The sequence below is a fragment of the Rhinopithecus bieti genome, unplaced genomic scaffold, assembly GCF_001698545.2.
Source record: "Rhinopithecus bieti isolate Rb0 unplaced genomic scaffold, ASM169854v2 scaffold_57416, whole genome shotgun sequence".
Lineage (NCBI taxonomy): Eukaryota > Metazoa > Chordata > Mammalia > Primates > Cercopithecidae > Rhinopithecus > Rhinopithecus bieti.
In genome coordinates this window covers 45,380-52,143 of record NW_016822040.1, presented here as the reverse complement: position 1 = coordinate 52,143, position 6,764 = coordinate 45,380, and the positions used below count along the sequence as shown (strand labels likewise).

Sequence of the window (6,764 nt, the reverse complement as noted above, 5' to 3'; positions counted from 1 at the left end):
AGAGTGCAGTGGCCGGATCTCAGCTCACTACAAGCTCCACCTCCCGGGTTTACGCCATTCTCCTGCCTCAGCCTCCCGAGTAGCTGGGACTACAGGCGCCTGCCACCTCACCCGGCTAGTTTTTTGTACTTTTTAGTAGAGACGGGGTTTCACTGTGTTAGCCAGGATGGTCTCGATCTCCTGACCTCGTGATCCGCCCGTCTCGGCCTCCCAAAGTGCTGGGATTACAGGCTTGAGCCACCGCGCCTGGCCATGAAAACTGAGCAGAACTTCTAAAGCTGAGCTGTTAATAGTTTTATTCAGGCCCTTGCTGGCTCAGCAGGAAAATGAAAGGGAAGCAGCAACCACCACCCTGAGTAAACATGCACTGCTTTTTCTTCCTCCATTAGAAATTCCTCGGCTCTCTAAACACAGCAAAGTTTGGCTGAAAGTAAGTCATGTGGTTTTAAAATGTTCATCTTTGAAGTAAGCTAGTCACAGAAGGACAAATGCTGCATGATTCTACTTGTATCAGGTATCTAAAATAGTCAAACTCATAGAGGCAGAGAATAGAATGGCAATTGCCAGGGATTGGGGGAGGGAGAAATAGGGAGTTGGTAATCAACAAAGTTTTAGTCAAGCAAGGAGAATAAGTTCTAGAGACCCCTTGCACAACATCGTGCCTATAGGTAACAGTGCTGTATTGTACGCTTAAAAATCTGCCAAGAGGGCAGATGTCATGTTAAGTATTCTTACCACTGTATTTTTTTTAAAATGACAGCTTGATGGGTTTTCCACAAAGTTATGAATTTGTGTTCTTTGTAATTTTTTGCTGTCTAAAATTCTAAGAACTACAGGTATTAGGAAATGATTTTGAAATGATTTTTTCTTTCTTTTTAGAAAACACCGTTATTTAGCAAAACGAAAAGTTAGAAATCCTGAGTAATAATTGTCATCTCTTCCTTAGAAAGGAATGCACTACTGGTATCAGTGGGCAGGATACAGCATTGTCCAGTGGACTGAGGAGCAAGAGCACCAGACTCCTACCCCACCATTGCCTCTAACTAGCCCTGAAACCTTGGGAAGTTACTCCAGCACTGTGGGAACTGGCATAGTCCCTCCTGGAGCTGTTTTGAGGATTAAGTAAGGTTATCTGTGTGAGGAACATATGCAGTGGATGGACTCTAGCCACATGATAGTCATTAACCACCACTCATGTGATACTGCACATTTTCGCTTCTGCCTGAGAAGATAATGTCCACTAATAGAAAATGGAACCATACCCTGTAGTCAGGAGTTCTTATGTCATTGTTTTAGTTTTCCATTGGTGCCAAAATAAATGACTGCAAATTTACAGGCTGAAAGTAATGCAAATGATTATCTTAGTTCTGTAGGTCAGAAGTTCAATTCTAAATCAAGGTATCAGCAGGGTTGCGTTCCTTTCTTGAGGCCCTAGGGGAGAATTTCTTTCCTGATCATTTAGATTGTTGACAGAACTCAGTTCCTCGAGGTTGTAGGACCAAGGTCTGTTTTGCTGGCTGAGGGCTGTTTCCAGCTTCCTTCCTCTATTGTCAAAGCCTGCAGCAAGTCCTTTGCAGGTCCCCCCTCTGACCCCTTCTTCTGCCTCCCTCTTAGACTACAGGCACTCATATGCTTGAATCAGGCCCACCCAGATAATCCAAGATCATCTCACTATTTTAAGGGCAACTGATTAGTAAACTTAATTCCAATGCAACCTTAATTTCCTTTTGCCGTGTAAGGTAACAGTCACAGGTTCCAGAAATAGAAGACATCTTTGAGGGGCCATTATTCTGCCTACTCATCCAGTAAACTAGAATTTTGTTGGGATCTTTAACAGGCCATTTATCCTTACCTTTTATTTTCTTCATCCACAAAAATAAAGTGGCCGGAGCGCGGTGCTCAAGCCTGTAATCCCAGCACTTTGGGGCCAATGACGGACGGATCCGAGGTAGGAGATCGAGACCATCCTGGCTAACCCGGTGAAACCCCTCTCTACTAAAAAATACAAAAAAACTACCGGCGAGGTGGCGGGCGCCTGTAGTCCCAGCTACTCGGGAGGACTGAGGCATGGAAAGAATGGCGTAAACTGGGAGGCGGAGCTTGCAGTGAGCTGAGATCGGCCACTGCACTCCAGCCTGGGCAACAGAGCCAGACCTTCCGTCTCAAAAAAAATAATTAAATAAAAAATAAGTGGCCTACCATATAGGATAGATAATGTTTATTGAGCACTTACTTGCTGTGAGCTTGGCCCTTTGCGCTAAGCTCTTTGCTCAGGAAGAGTCTTTGAGGTGGGTTCTATTATCCCCATTTATAAGTGAGGAAACTGCATTTTGGAGAAGTTAAGTAATTGTTGAAAATAATTCAACTGGTGAGGGAGTCAGACATTTCAGTAGGCTGCTGTACCTCAAAGGTTTGGCTGGCAATCAGCCTTCACATGGCAGGCATACTAATTAGAAATCAGTGTCTTGATTTTCTTAAAAAGTTTCAGTTTTGCTAGCAGAAATTGTCATTTGTGGCCAGGCACGGTGGCTCACGCTTGTAATCCCAGCGCTTTGTAGGCTGAGGCAGGCGAATCACCTGTGGTCGGGAGCTCGAGACCAGCCTGGCCAACATGGTGAAACCCTGTCTCCACTAAAACTATAATAATTAGCTGGGTGTAGTAGTGCGCGCCTGTAATCCCAGCTACTCGGGAGGCTGAGGTAGGAGAATCGTTTGAACCCAGGAGGTGGAGGTTACATGAGCTGAGATTGCACCACTGCACTCCATCCTGGGTGACAGAGGGAAACTCTGTCTCAAAAGAAAAAAAATTGTCATTTGTGTTCATGGACGTGGTAAGAAAATAAAAACTGAAATCAGATATGTATTAAAATGGTTAAGTTACAAAATATTCTAGATAAAACTGTTTCTCTGTCTGAAAATGCAAAAAAAAAATTGATTTCTGGGTTGTGCTAAATCACGAACTGTTTTTTGAAGTCAGAATGTTGTTTTGTCTGAGATCATGGAGTTCTCTGTCAAGAGAGATCTGATTTGTAATAGGGTGGTGGAGGGGCTCAATGTTTTTTTAATGAGATATTGGACTGTGATGTTTTGTTATACTATAAGTGATATGTAACCAAACAAGGAAATTTTCCTAGCAACAAAGTTGTTTTCCCGAATCAGAAGAATGCTTTTGTGTGCTCATTTTCTTATTGTCCAAAAGATAAAAAAGCTTGTGAATTTAGCATCTTATTTTTTTTTTGAGATTGAGGTACTGGCGAGTATAGATAGTAGAATATATAAGATTATCATTGGAAGTATTTGGCAAGCAGTATGCTAATTCAGACCTAAACTATATTTAGGTAGAGAACTACCTTGTTTTTTTGTTTGTTTGTTTTTGAGATGGAGTTTCGCTCTTGTTGCCCAGGCTGGAGTGCAGTGGCGCGATCTCGGCTCACTGCAACCTCCGCCTCCTGGGTTCGAGCGATTCTCTTGCCTCAGCCTCCCGAGTAGCTGGGATTACAGGCATGTGCCACCATGCCCTGCTAATTTTGTATTTTTAGTAGAGTTGGAGTTTCTCCCTGTTGTTCAGGCTGGTCTCGAACTCCCAACCTGAGGTGATCCGCCCACCTCGGCCTCCCAAAGTGCTGGGATTACAGGTGTGAGTCACTGCGCCCTGCTGAGAACCACCTTGTTTTTATGCCAGACCCAATTGTTGGACATGATTATCTCGCTGGCTCTCATAAGCCTTTTTTTCTCTCTTCTTGTTCTTCATTAATCTGGTGAGGGACCCAGACATTTCAGTAGGCTGGTGTACCTCGAAGGTTTGGCTGGCAATCAGCCTTCACATAGCAGTCATACTAATTAGAAATCAGTGTTTTGATTTTTTTAAAGTTTTAATTTTGCTAACAGAAAGTGTTATTCGTGTTCATGAACGTGTTAAGAAAATAGAAACCCAAACTTTTTTACAGTCATCAGATCTCTAAGTTCTACCGCATTCCATTTGTTTGTTTTGAGACAAGGTCCCACTCTGTTGCCCAAGCTGTAGTGCAGTGGTGCAGTTACAACTTGCTGCAGCCTCAAATTCCTTGGCTTAAATGATCCTCCCACCTCAGCCTCCTGAGTAGCTGGGACCACAAGCATGTGTCATCCCACCTGGCTAATTTTTGTATTTTTTTGTAGAGACAGGATTTCAGCACGTTGCCCAGGCTGATCTTGAACTCCTGGGCTCAAGTAATCCACTTGCCTCGGCCTCCTGAAGTGCTGGGATTACAGATGTGAGCCACTGCCCCTGGCTTTCGATTTGTTTATGCAACAAATATTTGAATAGTATGTGCTAGGAGGCCCTAGGGATAGTGTGCCCTCATGAAGCTTACAGATTAATGAAGGACTCAAACATGAAAGAAATAATGACACAATCAGGAAGTACATGAGTGCTATGAAAGGGAATGGAAGATTCTGCAAAATTGAAGGACAGGGTACAAAGAAAGCCTCGATGTAAAGGATGAATAACATTTAGCTAGGCAAAAATTGGGATTGACTGGTCTTGGTCAAGGGGTATATTTTGCAAAAGTCTTGTCCCAATAGGGAGTTTGGCAATTTCAAGCAACAGCAAAAAGGCCTCTGGGGTGTAGGTGGGTGTGTGTTCACATATGGGTATGTGTGTTCGCTTGTGTGCATGCATGTGAGGAGGCGGGGTGGGGAGTGGCTCTGGAGGAGGAGAAGGGCACAGATTCTCAGTCCTGTAGCACTCCTGTTCAGAACGTCAGGTAGAGCTGAGAATTGTCTGTTGATCATTGGTCCACCAAGCAGTTCGTATGGCCTTGTTTCCCAGAACTCCATAATCAAGCGGATGTGGTAACCATATACTTTATCATCAAAACCAGGATATTCATTTTTTTTTAAACTTTTTTTTTTTTTTTAATATTGCCCAAGCTGGTCTTGAACTCCTAGGCTCAATGGATCCTCCCACCTTGGCCTCCCAAAGTGCTGGGATTACAGGCGTGAGCCAACACACCCAGCAAACCGGGATACTCTTGAGAGTGAAAGGGGACACTATTAATTATGCTGGGACAACGGGTATAAAACAGTACTTATAGACCAGTTCTCAGCCACTCCAGGGAGCCCCAAAGTTGCCTAGAAACCGTGCTCTGAAATGACAGGGTTAGTCATGTGCTCCTGCTTTGTCACCTTTTCCCCTTCCTTCACCCATTAATAACTGAAAGAGGGGCACCAGGAGAAACTGCTCCAAGTCTATACAACAGAATCATAGCCCTGTAGGCCACCCAGCTGCAGCCTCCTGTTTTTCACACTGCCATCTGATCTCTATTAATGTGTTTTGAGAATTAAAGTCTAAAAAACATATAGAAAAGAAAGTAAGGCCTTAAAAGTTTAGCACGTGAACTTTTCCCACTACAAGCTTTTCTTACACTGCTTCTTATGGATTACATGACCTAATTATATGTTCCCGGATGGCCACTAGGCAGAATGGGTGTGGTCTAACTTCTTTCACAGTAAACATGTTTTGTGGATTGGCTTCTATGGTGGATAATGGTGAATAATGCATGGAGTAAATACCTACAGGAAGCCTTCCCGTAGGTGTAAAACCTTTATTTCGGGAAATAAAATAGGACGATATATTGATTTTTTTTAAATAGAATCAACTGTTTGGCTGAATCTGCATAATGAGGATTAATGGCGCTTTGTTTCCTGCTCTCTCTGCCCAAGTCATTCTACAGCCGGGCCCTCAGAGAGCCCTAGTAACTTCTTCAATTTACTGAGAGATGGATCACTTTGCAATATAATAATATTTAATGGTCGGCAACTGCGAGAATGTGGAATCTCATTGTCCTCCTCAGCCTTTCTTCAACAACCCCCCAAGTCCTCAATAAAATAGTTTGACCCTGTCCCGCCTAATAATTTTTAATGTTCATGTTCAGCCAAATACTCAGGACACTAAGGAGTTGCACTGTCTCTTTTCAAACTGCATTCAAGCTCTTTCTTTTGTTTTAAAAGCCAGGAAATGTGAAGAATTCACCTGGAACTAAGTAGAAAGCTCATTGCTCTGCCATCTTAATCAGGTAAAGAACAAGAAATCTCTGTGATTGTTTTCAGCATTGTAGTGCCAGCTGAAATGAGTTGTGTTTAATTAATTTCATTTAATTGTAACAGTTTCAACTTGATGTGAAAACATAAGGGTCATATTTTCTTCCATCTTTAATTTCTGGGCTTAAATGCTGTGACTTATATATTTGGGTTTGTTCCACTGATGTTACCTGGGTTTTTTAGACAAGCTAGAATCAGACAGTTGGGATTTGTCTACAAATGTATTTCAAACAGTTGGAAAGTGTCATTATTCCTTAGGTTTATTTTTTTCAAACAACACTTTATTATAGTAAGTACACTTGTATTTATCTAATACTCAGTGTACACTGGAATGCATGACAGTTACACAGAGGCTCAAAACAGTAGTTATATTGTTTGTGTATATATGAAAAATTGTGTAATAACACTTGTGATTTCCTGGTAATTAGAAGACTATAATTGAAATTGGAAACAACCTAGATATTCAACTATAGGAAAATTGCTTAATTATGGTATATCCATAAAGTGGAATATTATTATTCTGTTTCTACAGTATTTAATTGCATGGGAACATGTGCACAATTATTGTTAAATGAAAAAAGGTAGTGTGATATGTTTATAGAGGGGATGAAGCCAGGAGATACAACAGAAAGTGTATATCTTTCAGTGGTATGATGATTTTTATATTTTTTCTTCTTTATAAC

General features: G+C 41.9%; 1 long non-coding RNA gene across 2 annotated transcripts in view; it reads left to right on the top strand.

The window, feature by feature from the left end:
- Window positions 1-269: 269 nt before the first annotated feature.
- Window positions 270-6,764, top strand: part of LOC108521131 (uncharacterized) — an 11,675-nt gene continuing 5,180 nt past the window's right edge. Inside the window, exons 1-2 of one of the 2 annotated variants that reach the window (XR_001883127.1) lie at window positions 270-430; window positions 5,992-6,056. This is a non-coding gene — a long non-coding RNA (uncharacterized LOC108521131). Of the gene's footprint in view, window positions 431-5,729; window positions 6,057-6,764 lie in introns of those variants that run through there. The other variant, XR_001883126.1, reaches the window with a different exon arrangement.